This window comes from Acipenser ruthenus, chromosome 32, assembly GCF_902713425.1.
Source record: "Acipenser ruthenus chromosome 32, fAciRut3.2 maternal haplotype, whole genome shotgun sequence".
NCBI lineage: Eukaryota > Metazoa > Chordata > Actinopteri > Acipenseriformes > Acipenseridae > Acipenser > Acipenser ruthenus.
Window position 1 is genome coordinate 10,279,900 of NC_081220.1, and position 14,950 is coordinate 10,294,849.

A 14,950-nucleotide genomic window follows, 5' to 3' on the forward strand; every position below is an offset into this window, starting at 1 on the left:
ACCGTGAAGCGATCGCTCTGTTTGCCGTATATTTTCTGTCTGTAAGAGGAGTGTCGTTGTGATCCCATATAGAATGCGACGAAACAGGTCGCCCTCCTTAATATAAACAGATAAAGAATAAGTTCACACACACCCCAGGTGATTTACTGTAGCGTCAGACATTGGAGGTTCAGCAGTGTACTGCAGTGTTGTGCAAAGTCGTCAGTGTAAGTCAGGCTGGCCGAGCGGTCTACGGCGCTGCGTTCAGGTCGCAGTCTCTCTGGAGGCGTGGCTTCGAATCCCACTTCTGACAAATCTGTTTGTTTATTTATTTCTTAAAACGTCCACCGAATGCTTGGTAATTTGATTTGCTTTTCTTGTTAGTATTCAAATCACAAGGTCGTTAAATGAGAGAAAGTCACCGCAAGCCTGCACCTCACCACATCCTTCACACTGTTAAACTGCCTCATTATGACAAGGCCTCTAATTATGCCTTTCCGATACTTTGAATGTGTTATTGTTCAGTTTAACATGAGAACATCTTGGTAGAACAATCATAATGTCCGCAGGACTTATTTTCCTCGGGTTCTAGTATCAAGTTTTGAGCGTGTGGCCGGTTAGCTCAGTTGGTTAGAGCGTGGTGCTAATAACGCCAAGGTCGCGGGTTCGATCCCCGTACGGGCCACGGCTCTTCTTCTTTAAAGAAACCACAGCATTTGTAATGGTGCCAAAATGAACATTCTTTAACAAAATGAACCGAAGCGATATGAAGTACAACCAGTAATATTTCAGACTTCCTGAGCTTTAAACATGTATTAACAATGAACACATACAATCAATTAAAAACAAAGCTTATGTAGTCGGCAGGATTCGAACCTGCGCGGGGAAACCCCAATGGATTTCAAGTCCATCGCCTTAACCACTCGGCCACGACTACATGCTTGCACGGTTAGTTGTGAAAATATCCAAAAGAAGTAAACGGCTCCCGCAGTAATGCTGTAGATGGCAGTATAGGCTAACTAATGAACCCAAGTCAAATGCCTTTGTTGAAACTCTGTCAGATTTGTACAAGGCAAGCACACGTGGGAAAAGTAAATACAATATACTTTCTGTTAACGTTCATAATAATGAATACATCTTTATTTCAAAATACGTAGCTATTTAACTGATCTTTTCAAACCACCCCCATCCACAAAAACAAAGTAGTTATTTATTTCAACTGAAAAACTGACTTGCTTCATGGCTGCTGCCAGAGCACTCAAGAACGTTCTGGCTAGCTTGAGCGGACTAAGCAGATAACAAGATCTACAAAATATCACATGCCAATAAAACTTACCATAATTATGTTCATTTTATTATTATTTATTTAGCAGACGCCTTTATCCGTGGCGACTTACAGAGACTAGGGTGTGTGAACTATGCATCAGCTGTAGAGTCACTTACATTTACATCTCACCCGAAAAACGGAGCACAAGGAGGTTAAGTGACTTGCTCAGGGTCACACAATGAGTCAGTGGCTGAGGTGGGATTTGTACCGGGGGACCTCCTGGTTAAACGCCCTTTATCTTTAACCACTGGACCACACAGCCTCCTATAACAAAATCACACCCCAGATGGGACTCGAAACCACAATCCATGGCTTAGAAAGCCAGTGCCTTATCCATTAGGCCACAAGGGCTGACACGAAAAGCACATTTGGTAGTAATAAAGAAAGTGGGAACAATAGTATCGTGGTTTAATACATCATATCCAAGCCATCGTTGGTGTTCAAACACAGCAGAGTGTTACACTGGGAAAGGGCCGTACTTGTCAGTACGTATTTGACATTCATGTGGGAAGATTTAAGATTGTGAAGAAGTTTAAGTATGCTGCGTATTTGCGCATTGGGAACCTTACATAATTAGGTTTTTGATTAATGCCACTTTCTTACGGACAGTAATCAAGGTGACGATACAAGACCAGAGCCAATAAAGCAGTTATTTTCCTGTCCTTTCATTACCATATTCTAGTGTGCTTGTTCAGAATATGCGTGAATCGTGAAAACGTCTTGCGAATATCTGAACAAAGCCAGCATTCACTTTATTGATCACCATGTGGATTAACCGCTATTGGAACACAGATGATTGTGTTAAAGATGTTAATAGACTTTTAATGTACACGTTTTAGAGCTAAACGTTTGTTGAGACAGTTCAAGCGCTGTAGCAGTGTTTAACTATTTCCTGGATGTTTGCCTTTTGGTCTTACTCTGGAAAAAGTAATAATAATAATAAAAAGTAGGCAAAACCATTTTTTGAGAAACCGCATTTGGGAGAAAAACTAACAGTTTGGAAACACATTTGCAAAGGCATTGGATTCTATTGTGGTGTTTCCGAACTGTTGAACGTTTCTCATTACATGCAGGTTTACTGGCTTGACAAAAAGGCGATTGACGAAAAGAATGCTGTCTCGATAGCAAAATCGCGTCAAGCTGAAATAGCTCAGTTGGGAGAGCGTTAGACTGTAACGGTCCCTGCTTCGATACCGGGTTTTTGTAAACAGCACGACTAGGGTTATTTGTTCTTAATTAATTTTTTGAATTAAAAAAACAGCACACTTTTTCTTTAGTGTAATTGGAGGAAATAAAAACGTATTATAGTGCCATTTTCTAATGCGATAAAGAAATGCAAAAAGCATCATCTCTGCGTGGGCTTGAAACACCAAAATTTCGATTAACAGCCGAACGTGCTAACCGATTATGGTGTTTTATTAGATAACACCCTGGGAGTCTCAACAGAACAGTGTGTATGCATATTGCTAAAATGGAAACCAAATATACACGATTCAAATGGGAATCGTATTCAGATTTTAAGCACAAATTTGATAGACTTCACAGTGCAAAGGAGGAAGGCAGACAATGCAAATGAGGCAACTGGCTCCTACTTTTTAAATCATACGAGAAACTTGAACCCAATTAAGCTTTTAACCGCCTGCAGTTTGGAATGAGTTTGAAATGTTGTTGTAACACCTCACTGGGCAACAGCAATTGCATTATATGAAAGTTCCTGTTAATTTCTCAGCGGCACAGCTACCGGTGCCACTCAGAGTTGGAGGGAGACGGTCGGCCACTTGCCCATAAAACAATACTTTCAGGGATCATTTCTATAGCGATTTGCTAGCGAAATGCGTTTTTAAAGTGTTTGGACTCGCTATCCACGAGGAAGAGTGAGAGTGTTCACTTTTGAGCGTGAAGGAGGCAGTGAGTGTTGTTTTTTGGCCAACTGCTCCCTGTTATTGATGACCGCTCCAGTGTTCCTTAGGGGGCTGGAGGAAGCGGACACGTTCTGAGTGGGTATCTTTCCTAAAGGTACGCAAGACGAACTACAGTTGCAAAGCACTGCTGCTTTTTCGACGATTGATTAAAACTATCATTCTGACTGAAAACACGGATCACATTAATTGTGATCGGTTTGATACCAATAGGCTTACATGGCAGGTATTGTGTATAGACAATGTCATATACACAGAAATGAACACGGAGTGTGTTTATTAAGGGCTGACTCATTGAAACGTTCGAGAGATCTCGGTGTACTGGACAAATATACTGGATTTTTTCCATGTCGTAATTGTGCCGCCTGTGATAATGCGTTTGAAACTAGAGATAATGTGAGATAATGTCTGTTACTGGCGGATAGTTTACAAATGTACTCAATTATGTTACAACTTTTGTGTCTACGAAAATATCTGTAACATGTATGTAAGTCCTGTGTGTTTTTTTCATGAAGTTAATTTGCTAACAGACTGTTCTGATTTGTTTCTAACCGTGAAGCGATCGCTCTGTTTGCCGTAAATTTTCTGTCTGTAAGAGGAGTGTCCTTGTGATCCCATATAGAATGCGACGAAACAGGTCGCCCTCCTTAATATAAACAGAAAAAGAATAAGTTCACGCACACACCAGGTGATTTACTGTAGCGTCAGACATTGGAGGTTCAACAGTGTACTGCAGTGTTGTGCAAAGTCGTCGGTGTAAGTCAGGATGGCCGAGCGGTCTAAGGCGCTGCGTTCAGGTCGCAGTCTCTCTGGAGGCGTGGGTTCGAATCCCACTTCTGACAAACCTTTTTGTTCATTTATTTCTTAAAACGTCCACCGAATGCTTGGTAATTTGATTTGTTTTTCTTGTTAGTATTCAAATCACAAGGTCGTTAAATGAGAGAAAGTCACCGCAAGCCTGCACCTCACCACATCCTTCACACTGTTAAACTGCCTCATTATGACGAGGCCTCTAATTATGCCTTTCCAATACTTTGAATGTGTTATTGTTCAGTTTAACATGAGAACATCTTGGTAGAACAATCATAATGTCCGCAGGACTTATTTTCCTCGGGTTCTAGTATCAAGTTTTGAGTGTGTGGCCGGTTAGCTCAGTTGGTTAGAGCATGGTGCTAATAACGCCAAGGTTGCGGGTTTGATCCCCAAAATGAACATTCTTTAACAAAATGAACCGAAGCGATATGAAGTACAACCAGTAATATTTCAGACTTCCTGTGCTTTAAACATGTATTAACAATGAACACATACAATCAATTAAAAACAAAGCTTACGTAGTCGGCAGGATTCGAACCTGCGCGGGGAAACCCCAATGGATTTCAAGTCCATCGCCTTAACCACTCGGCCACGACTACATGCTCGCACGGTTAATTGTGAAAATATCCAAAAGAAGTAAACGGCTCCCGCAGTGATGCTGTAGATGGCAGTATAGGCTAACTAATGAACCCAAGTCAAATGCCTTTGTTGAAACTGTCAGATTTGTACAAGGCAAGCACACATGGGAAAAGTAAATACAATATACTTTCTGTTAACGTTCATAATAATGAATACATCTTTATTTCAAAATACGTAGCTATTTAATCCTAACAGAAACAATAGGCTTCCCAGCCATCAGCTTGGAAGCAGAATGGAGATCAAATCGGACGAATAACGAGTGCAAAATGGAATGTGGAAATCAATGTAAAGGCAGTTTAAATAAGAGCAGCTGCAATACATTAAATAGAGTTATATTTAAGAGCAAGCAGTAACTGCAGTAGAGTATTTAATTATGGATGGACCAAACTTGCAGGTCGCCACTGTCACATTTTCCAGGAAATCACGGCTAATACTGAGAAAGAAAACAGATGATAACCTAACAGAAAACTAGTGAAAAACACTGCACTGATTAACTGAACGGGTCAAACGTAGCCTACTGAATTGCTGAATTGTTGGGGGGAGCGTGGCGCATCCAGCTGAGGCGCTTCATCTGAATTGCAAGGTGTGCCTTATAGCCTGGAGATCGCTGGTTCCAATCCAGACTATGCCATCGCCGACAGGAACGCCGAGGGGGCGGCGCACAGTTGGCAGAGTGCCACCCGGGTTGGGAGGGTTTAGGTCAGCTTGGTAATCATTGTCTCAACAAGCTCCAGCAACTCCTGTGGCGACCGGTCTCCTGCGAGTTGTGGGCAGAACTGCGTTTCCTCAAACACCGCTACAGCCAGGTGCGGCTGGCTTTGCTGTTGCAGTGTGACAAGAGGAGGGTGGCTGACGGCGTTTGTTTCAGAGGATGCGCATGATGAGTCTTCGTTCTCCCGAGTCGATACGGGAAGCTGCAGCAGCGCCATAAAAAAAAACAATTGGATATTCCAAATTGGGAGAATTTTTAAAAATATTACAAAAAAATAAATTAAATAGTTAAGCTTCAAAAAATCTATTTTTGACTGAGCGAGTTAAGTGTGTACGGTATCCTGACAACACAACACGTTGAAAACACAGAAAAGACGCTGAGAAAAAAAAAAGTTTCCTATTTCCTGTTTAATTAAGAAAATACAATAAAAAAAGATTATTCTCTTACTTGTCTTCCTGCCATATCCCCTCTTTTTTGGTCAAATATTGAATATATTCGTATTCAATTTCAAACGACTGTTCTTTGTTCCCATGATGCATCTGTGATGGGCTGGGTTTTAGCGATCGCGATAATTTCTGATATTTTACAGTGGCTGGACTTTATAATAATAAAAAAATGAAAAAGGGTAACGAGCGACAAATGCATTAATTTCTGTCGATTTGTTCTATTTTAATGGGTTATAATTTTACAAATTTAAAAGACATTCATTAAGAAAAGACAAAACTAATTTAATAACCTTTAAGAATTATGTTTTTATTGACAGAAATATATTTGATGTATGTGTGTTTGGCATGAAATCAAATAAAGTCCCATTGGATTTTGCTTGAAAAGAGGAAACACAAAAGGTGTTTTTTTAGGTTTTTTTTTTTTTTAATTAAGCATTTATTCAACATGTTTGTTTTTTTTTACAAAAATACATAAAAATACAACACAATACAACACGGAATGTTTTTTTTTTTGTTAAAAAAATGACAAAAGTTAAAATATTTTTTCGTTTTGTTTTCTGTTTGTTGTTGGGCTGCCATCTTGGTAACAGCTTGTCAATTGTGGCATGTGAACACATTCCCTACCAAAATGTCCAGTACAGTACAGTACAGTGCTGTTAGATTAGACTGGACTGTATTGAATTAGCTGGCTCTCAGATCCCCAGTACAGTACCGTGCTGTTAGATTAGACTGGACTGTATTGAATTAGCTGGCTCTCAGATCCCCAGTACAGTACAGTGCTGTTAGATTAGACTGGACTGTATTGAATAAGCTGGCTCTCAGATCACCAGTACAGTACCGTGCTGTTAGATTAGACTGGACTGTATTGAATTAGCTGGCTCTCAGATCCCCAGTACAGTACATTGCTGTTAGATTAGACTGGACTGTATTGAATTAGCTGGCTCTCAGATTCCCAGTACAGTACCGTGCTGTTAGATTAGACTGAACTGTATTGAATTAGCTGGCTCTCTGATCACCAGAACAGTACCGTGCTGTTAGATTAGACTGGACTGTATTGAATTAGCTGGCTCTCAGATCCCCAGTACAGTACCGTGCTGTTAGATTAGACTGGACTGTATTGAATTAGCTGGCACTCAGATCACCAGTACAGTACCGTGCTGTTAGATTAGACTGGACTGTATTGCATTAGCTGGCTCTCATATCTCCAGTACAGTACAGTGCTGTTACATTAGACTGGACTGTATTGAATTAGCTGGCTCTCAGATCCCCAGTACAGTACAGTGCTGTTAGATTAGACTGGAATGTATTGAATTAGCTGGCTCTCAGATTCCCAGTACAGTACCGTGCTGTTAGATTAGACTGGACTGTATTGAATTAGCTGGCTCTCAGATCACCAGTACAGTACCGTGCTGTTAGATTAGACTGAACTGTATTGAATTAGCTGGCTCTCTGATCACCAGAACAGTACCGTGCTGTTAGATTAGACTGGACTGTATTGAATTAGCTGGCTCTCAGATCCCCAGTACAGTACCGTGCTGTTAGATTAGACTGGACTGTATTGAATTAGCTGGCACTCAGATCACCAGTACAGTACCGTGCTGTTAGATTAGACTGGACTGTATTGCATTAGCTGGCTCTCATATCTCCAGTACAGTACAGTGCTGTTACATTAGACTGGACTGTATTGAATTAGCTGGCTCTCAGATCACCAGTACAGTACCGTGCTGTTAGATTAGACTGGACTGTATTGAATTAGCTGGCTCTCAGATCCCCAGTACAGTACAGTGCTGTTAGATTAGACTGGAATGTATTGAATTAGCTGGCTCTCAGATTCCCAGTAAAGTACAGTGCTGTTAGATTAGACTGGACTGTATTGAATTAGCTGGCACTCAGATCACCAGTACAGTACCGTGCTGTTAGATTAGACTGGACTGTATTGCATTAGCTGGCTCTCAGATCACCAGTACAGTACAGGGCTGTTAGATTAGACTGGACTGTATTGAATTAGCTGGCTCTCAGATCACCAGTACAGTACCGTGCTGTTAGATTAGACTGGACTGTATTGAATTAGCTGGCTCTCAGATCCCCAGTACAGTACATTGCTGTTAGATTAGACTGGACTGTATTGAATTAGCTGGCTCTCAGATTCCCAGTACAGTACCGTGCTGTTAGATTAGACTGGACTGTATTGAATTAGCTGGCTCTCAGATCACCAGTACAGTACCGTGCTGTTAGATTAGACTGAACTGTATTGAATTAGCTGGCTCTCTGATCACCAGAACAGTACCGTGCTGTTAGATTAGACTGGACTGTATTGAATTAGCTGGCTCTCAGATCCCCAGTACAGTACCGTGCTGTTAGATTAGACTGGACTGTATTGAATTAGCTGGCACTCAGATCACCAGTACAGTACCGTGCTGTTAGATTAGACTGGACTGTATTGCATTAGCTGGCTCTCATATCTCCAGTACAGTACAGTGCTGTTACATTAGACTGGACTGTATTGAATTAGCTGGCTCTCAGATCACCAGTACAGTACCGTGCTGTTAGATTAGACTGGACTGTATTGAATTAGCTGGCTCTCAGATCCCCAGTACAGTACAGTGCTGTTAGATTAGACTGGAATGTATTGAATTAGCTGGCTCTCAGATTCCCAGTACAGTACAGTGCTGTTAGATTAGACTGGACTGTATTGAATTAGCTGGCACTCAGATCACCAGTACAGTACCGTGCTGTTAGATTAGACTGGACTGTATTGCATTAGCTGGCTCTCAGATCACCAGTACAGTACAGTGCTGTTAGATTAGACTGGACTGTATTGAATTAGCTGGCTCTCATATCTCCAGTACAGTACCGTGCTGTTAGATTAGACAGGATTGTATTGATTTAGCTGGCTCTCAGATCCACAGTACAGTACAGTGCTGTTTTTAAAATCCATAAAATCTTAAATTCCTGATATCTAACACTTATGAAAATGAATGAACAAAATAAACAAATAAAAATACATAAATGAAAAAAATCAATACACAACTTTATAAACAAATTCCTAAAATTACACAAATTCAGTCAATCCAACACCTTTAAAAAAAAAAAAAAAAGTACAAAGTAACACGGAACAGTCCATTATAGTTAGTATAGGGGGTGATTGGTCTAAGGCTATTGTGCATATTATTATTATTATTATTATTATTATTATTATTATTATTATTATTATTATTATTATTATTTTAGTATTATTACTAGTCCAAACTCCCTCACCCCTCTCTTTGACTGCACCTAAATGGACCAGTCCCTTAAAAAAAAAAAAAAAAAAAAAAAAGTCATTTTCCACTGAAATTAAATAAAATACACGCAATTTCAAACTAAAAAGAAAACAGTTTCAAATTGTAACACCTGAAACACATTTTGTGTATATATATATATTTTGTGTTTATATAATCTTTAAACATCTCAAAACAGTTGCAGAATATTTTGTAGGGATTTTCGTAGCAATTAAGAAAGTCAAAGAGAGAGAGAGACATAACTGGGAAAAAAATGGCAAAACACTTTAAAAGAAGTGTAATTTGTAATTCATTATGAACAGAGCTGCACAGAGCAGGTCTATAGGAAACTCAACACTGCAGAGCTGCACAGAGCAGGTTAAAGGGAAAGAGAGATCAACACTGCAGAGCTGTACAGAGCGAGTCTATAGGAAAGACATAATTTCATTTTTTTTATATAACTTTTTAGATTGGTTCCTTTTAAAACAGTGCTTTCCCTGGGTCTCTCTCAAACACTTTCAATGAGACTCCCTATCGCACAGCAGTTTCAATGAGACTCCCTATCACACAGCAGTTTCAATGAGACTCCCTATTACACAGCAATTTCAATAAGACTCCCTATCACACAGCAGTTTCAATAAGACTCCCTATCACACAGCAGTTTCAATGAGACTCCCTATTGCACAGCAGTTTCAATAAGACTCCCTATCACACAGCAGTTTCAATAAGACTCCCTGTCACACAGCAGTTTCAATGAGACTCATCCTATTTCACAGCAGTTTCAATGAGACTCCCTATTGCAGAGCAGTTTCAATGAGACTCCCTATCACACAGCAGTTTCAATAAGACTCCCTGTCACACAGCAGTTTCAATGAGACTCATCCTATTTCACAGCAGTTTCAATGAGACTCCCTATTGCACAGCAGTTTCAATGAGACTCCCTATTGCAGAGCAGTTTCAATGAGACTCCCTATCACACAGCAGTTTCAATAAGACTCCCTGTCGCACAGCAGTTTCAATGAGACTCCCTATTGCACAGCAGTTTCAATAAGACTCCCTGTCACACAGCAGTTTCAATGAGACTCCCTATTACACAGCAGTTTCAATAAGACTCCCTGTCACACAGCAGTTTCAATGAGACTCATCCTATTTCACAGCAGTTTGAATGAGACTCCCTATTGCACAGCAGTTTCAATGAGACTCCCTATCACACAGCAGTTTCAATAAGACTCCCTATTACACAGCAGTTTCAATAAGACTCCCTGTCGCACAGCAGTTTCAATGAGACTCCCTATTGCACAGCAGTTTCAATAAGACTCACTATTACACAGCAGTTTCAATAAGACTCCCTGTCACACAGCAGTTTCAATGAGACTCATCCTATTTCACAGCAGTTTCAATAAGACTCCCTATCGCACAGCAGTTTCAATAAGACTCCCTGTCGCACAGCAGTTTCAATGAGACTCCCTATTGCACAGCAGTTTCAATAAGACTCCCTATTGCACAGCAGTTTCAATAAGACTCATTATCACACAGCAGTTTTAATAAGACTCATTATCGCACAGCAGTTTCGATGAGACTCCCTATTGCACTGCAGTTTCAATAAGACTCCCTATCACACAGCAGTTTCAATGAGACTCCCTATCACACAGCAGTTTTAATGAGACTCCCTATTGCACAGCAGTTTAAATGAGACTCCCTATCACACATCAGTTTCAATGAGACTCCCTATTGCACAGCAGTTTCAATAAGACTCCCTAATGCACAGCAGTTTCAATAAGACTCCCTATTGCACAGCAGTTTAAATAAGACTCATTATCGCACAGCAGTTTCAATAAGACTCATTATCGCACAGTAGTTTCAATAAGACTCATTATCGCACAGCAGTTTCAATGAGACACATCCCATTTCACAGCAGTTTCAATAAGACTCCCTATCGCACAGCAGTTTCAATGAGACTCCCTATTGCACAGCAGTTTCAATAAGACTCCCTGTCACACAGCAGTTTCAATGAGACTCCCTATTACACAGCAGTTTCAATAAGACTCCCTGTCGCACAGCAGTTTCAACGAGACTCCCTATTGCACAGCAGTTTCAATAAGACTCCCTTAAACATCTTAAAACAGTTGCAGAATATTTTGTAGGGATTTTCGTAGCAATTAAGAAAGTCAAAGAGAGAGAGAGACATAACTGGGAAAAAAATGGCAAAACACTTTAAAAGAAGTGTAATTTGTAATTCATTATCAACAGAGCTGCACAGAGCAGGTCTATAGGAAACTCAACACTGCAGAGCTGCACAGAGCAGGTTAAAAGGAAAGAGAGATCAACACTGCAGAGCTGTACAGAGCGAGTCTATAGGAAAGACATAATTTCATTTTTTTTTTATAACTTTTTAGATTGGTTCCTTTTAAAACAGTGATTTCCCTGGGTCTCTCTCAAACACTTTCAATGAGACTCATTATCACACAGCAGTTTTAATAAGACTCATTATCGCACAGCAGTTTCGATGAGACTCCCTATTGCACAGCAGTTTCAATAAGACTCCCTATCACACAGCAGTTTCAATGAGACTCCCTATCACACAGCAGTTTTAATGAGACTCCCTATCGCACAGCAGTTTCAATGAGACTCCCTATCACACATCAGTTTCAATGAGACTCCCTATTGCACAGCAGTTTCAATAAGACTCCCTAATGCACAGCAGTTTCAATAAGACTCCCTATTGCACAGCAGTTTCAATAAGACTCATTATCGCACAGTAGTTTCAATAAGACTCATTATCGCACAGAGCAGAGCTGGTCTATAGGAAACTCAACACTGCAGAGCAGTAATTGAATCGTAATATCTTTTCAATATAGACTTTAAGGGGAAATTCACAAATGCTCTTCACATGGTTTCAGGAAAAAGAAAGTGAAGGGTGAGAGAGAGGGAGAGGGTGAGAGTGAGGGAGAGAGAGAGGAGAAAGAGGGACACGTCTGGACAAACGCCTCTGGATTTCCCGTTTGCTTCTTTCAAACAATCCAACTTGTAACAACGAATAGTGGAGTCTTCGTTTTCATATTTCTCCCAGTAGTCTTGCTCTTTAACTTTCATCAATGTGGACTCAGCTTCGTAACTTTTGGTTTGACTTTTATCTGGACTGATGTAACTGTTGTCTTGCTGTTGTCCTTTCTTTCCATCCAAGCCTTTAGATTTGTCCGAATTCCCCCCGCTTGCCTTGCCCGATTTGGGGAACCACCATCTCGTTCTGGTGCTAAAGGTGTAAGTGACGCGGGCTCTCGGATAGTAAGGCATCATGGGGCAGGGAGCGAAATCGATTTCTCTCAAGAACCTCAAATCTAGACCTTTCCTCTCCTCGGGACCGGCGCAGAGGAGCTTGGAGCTGGAGATCCGGACCTGACGGAACCATTCCCAGAGAGGACGGGCCTGGCAGGCGCAGCTCCAGGGGTTTCCGTTGAGTCTGAGGAACTGCAGGGACGAGAGATCGGAGAGGGCCGAAGCAGGGAGGTCTGTTAGGGCGTTGTTGAAGAGGAAGAGGGTGGTGAGGTGACCCAGGTCCCTGAAGGCTTTGCGGTTGACCTGTCGCACTCGGTTCTCGTGGAGGAGGAGCCTGTCCAGGTTGCCCAGCCCTCTGAAGACATTTTCAGACAGGACTCGGATTCGGTTGCCGTGGAGGAAGAGGTGAGTGAGATTCACCAGGTCTGAGAAGAGATTGTCCTGAGAGGGGGAGAGAGAGGGAGGGGGAAGGGGAGGGACAGAGATTGATATTTGGCACATGAAAATTCAGTACTACCAAAAAGTTGTATGTTAAATTATGAAATTAAAATTATTTGTGTTATAGCTCTCCTGTATGTATCTGCCTCCTGTCACCCCTTCCCCCCCAGGAGCAGGGTTGAGACACACTGTATTAGATAGGATAGAGGGGGCTCTCCAGGAGCAGGGTTGAGACACACTGTATTAGATAGGATAGAGGGGGCTCTCCAGGAGCAGGGTTGAGACACACTGTATTAGATAGGATAGAGGGGGCTCTCCAGGAGCAGGGTTGAGACACACTGTATTAGATAGGATAGAGGGGGCTCTCCAGGAGCAGGGTTGGAGACACACTGTATTAGATAGGAGGTCTCTCTCTCTCTCTCTCTCTCTCTCTCTCTCTCTCTCTCTCTCTCTCTCTCTCTCTCTCACCTTGATGTGTTGCAGCAGGTTGTCCTGCAGGTAAAGGAACTGCAGGCTGTAGAGTTTTTTGAAGATGTTTCCGGGCAGGGTCCCCAGCTGGCAGCGGTATATGTGCAGCTCTGCAGCTTGTCCAGTCCCCGGAAGGAGTCAGGATGGAGGGTGCGCAGGGAGGGGTTATCCCCCAGGTCCAGCTCCTCCAGGTCTCGCATGTCACTGAAGGAATCGGGTTTGATGGAGCTGATGTTGTTGGAGTAGAGCCACAGGACCTGATGAGAGGGAGAGAGAGAGGTGGGGGAGGGAGAGGAAGATCATTTTCAAGCTCAATTTCGAGTTACAGTCAAACCTGTATTAAGAGACCTGCACTCAAGGGACAGTCAAATAGTGTCTCTTAAAAGAGGGACCCCCCCATACATTTTCTATTTGTCTCCGACATCCTACCTTCCTGTAATTATATATGTATGTTTAAAAAACTCTGTAAAAGACTACATATATGAACAAAATAAGTACTGGAATTGAATTACATTTAGATTATTGTGTGGGCTTGCACATTGTTGTTTCGGAGGACAAAAGCTTGAGTGTGTTTGTCTATCTCCAGCCTCTCCCAGCCGAGAAGGAGTCACTGCGGGGGAGATCGCAGCAGCAGCAGCAGTGGTGAGGCAGACATAGTCTTAAAAACAATTTATAAATTGGGGGAGAAAAGGGGGTTACAAATAATTGTGAAGTGTGAACAGGGCAAGACGGTACCTGTGTCTGGAAGCAAAAGGACTGCGCCCGCAGCTCTGTGATGCGGTTGTTTTGGAGGAACACTCTCTGGCTGTCGTAGGGAATGCCGGCCGGCACCGCCGAGAAGTTCTGAGACTGGCAGCTGACCATCATCGGGGAGGGGTAACAGACACACAGCCTGGGGCAGGAATAGGCAGGGCTAGGGGAGCAGACAGCCAGACAGACACCGAGTCTGCGTGGGGAGAGAGAGGAGAGAGTGTGAGAGAGGAGAAGGGAGGGGAGAGAGATAGACTGATAGATAAACAGAATGACAGACAAGACAGAAAGGCAGATAAACCAATATACAGACAGATTTGAAGTCATGTCTCAATGAACATTTATTCAGTTGTCTGTCATAGATCTCTCTAAGAGTGACCCCTGACCCCGAGTGACCCAATGATATAATATTCTCAGCACATAACAGAACTGACTGGGCGAACAGTCACTCAGAGAGAGGCACGGAAACTTTGGTGACATTTATAGAGGAACCCGAAAACTCGGAAAAACAGGAACGCCTTCTATAATTCAGGGAAGACAATGAATAGAGGAGAACACTGTCAATGTGTGTGTGTGTGTGTGTGTGTATGTCTCTCAATGTGTGTCTGTGTCTCGGTGTGTTTCTATCTCAATGTGTGTGTATATGTGTGTGTGTGTGTGTCTCAGTGTGTGTCTCTCTCAATGTGTGTGTGTGTGTCTCTCAATGTGTGTGTGTGTCTCGGTGTGTTTCTGTGTGTGTGTGTGTGTCTCAGTGTGTGTCTCTCTCAATGTGTGTGTGTGTGTGTGTGTGTCTCTCTCAATGTGTGTGTCTCAGTGTGTGTCTCTCTCAATGTGTGTGTGTATCTCAATGTGTGTCTTGGTGTGTTTCTCTCTCAGTGTGTGTGTGTCTCAGTGTGTTTCTCTCTCAATGTGTGTGTGTGTCT

General features: G+C 42.0%; 5 non-coding genes and 1 pseudogene across 5 annotated transcripts; 3 read left to right on the forward strand and 3 right to left on the reverse strand.

Moving 5' to 3' along the window:
• Positions 1-590: 590 nt before the first annotated feature.
• Positions 591-664, forward strand: trnai-aau (transfer RNA isoleucine (anticodon AAU)). Its single transcript has one exon. It is a non-coding gene; the product is annotated as a tRNA-Ile (tRNA).
• Positions 665-834: 170 nt separating this feature from the next.
• trnas-uga (transfer RNA serine (anticodon UGA)) lies at positions 835-916 on the reverse strand. The gene has a single exon. It is a non-coding gene; the product is annotated as a tRNA-Ser (tRNA).
• Positions 917-3,092: 2,176 nt separating this feature from the next.
• LOC131703307 (small nucleolar RNA U3) lies at positions 3,093-3,308 on the forward strand. The gene has a single exon (XR_009309772.1). It is a non-coding gene; the product is annotated as a small nucleolar RNA U3 (small nucleolar RNA).
• A 677-nt stretch (positions 3,309-3,985) lies between these two features.
• Positions 3,986-4,067, forward strand: trnal-cag (transfer RNA leucine (anticodon CAG)). The gene has a single exon. It is a non-coding gene; the product is annotated as a tRNA-Leu (tRNA).
• Positions 4,068-4,555: 488 nt separating this feature from the next.
• Positions 4,556-4,637, reverse strand: trnas-uga (transfer RNA serine (anticodon UGA)). The gene has a single exon. It is a non-coding gene; the product is annotated as a tRNA-Ser (tRNA).
• A 7,258-nt stretch (positions 4,638-11,895) lies between these two features.
• LOC131703136 (reticulon-4 receptor-like 2) lies at positions 11,896-14,189 on the reverse strand (annotated as a pseudogene).
• Positions 14,190-14,950: the final 761 nt, after the last annotated feature.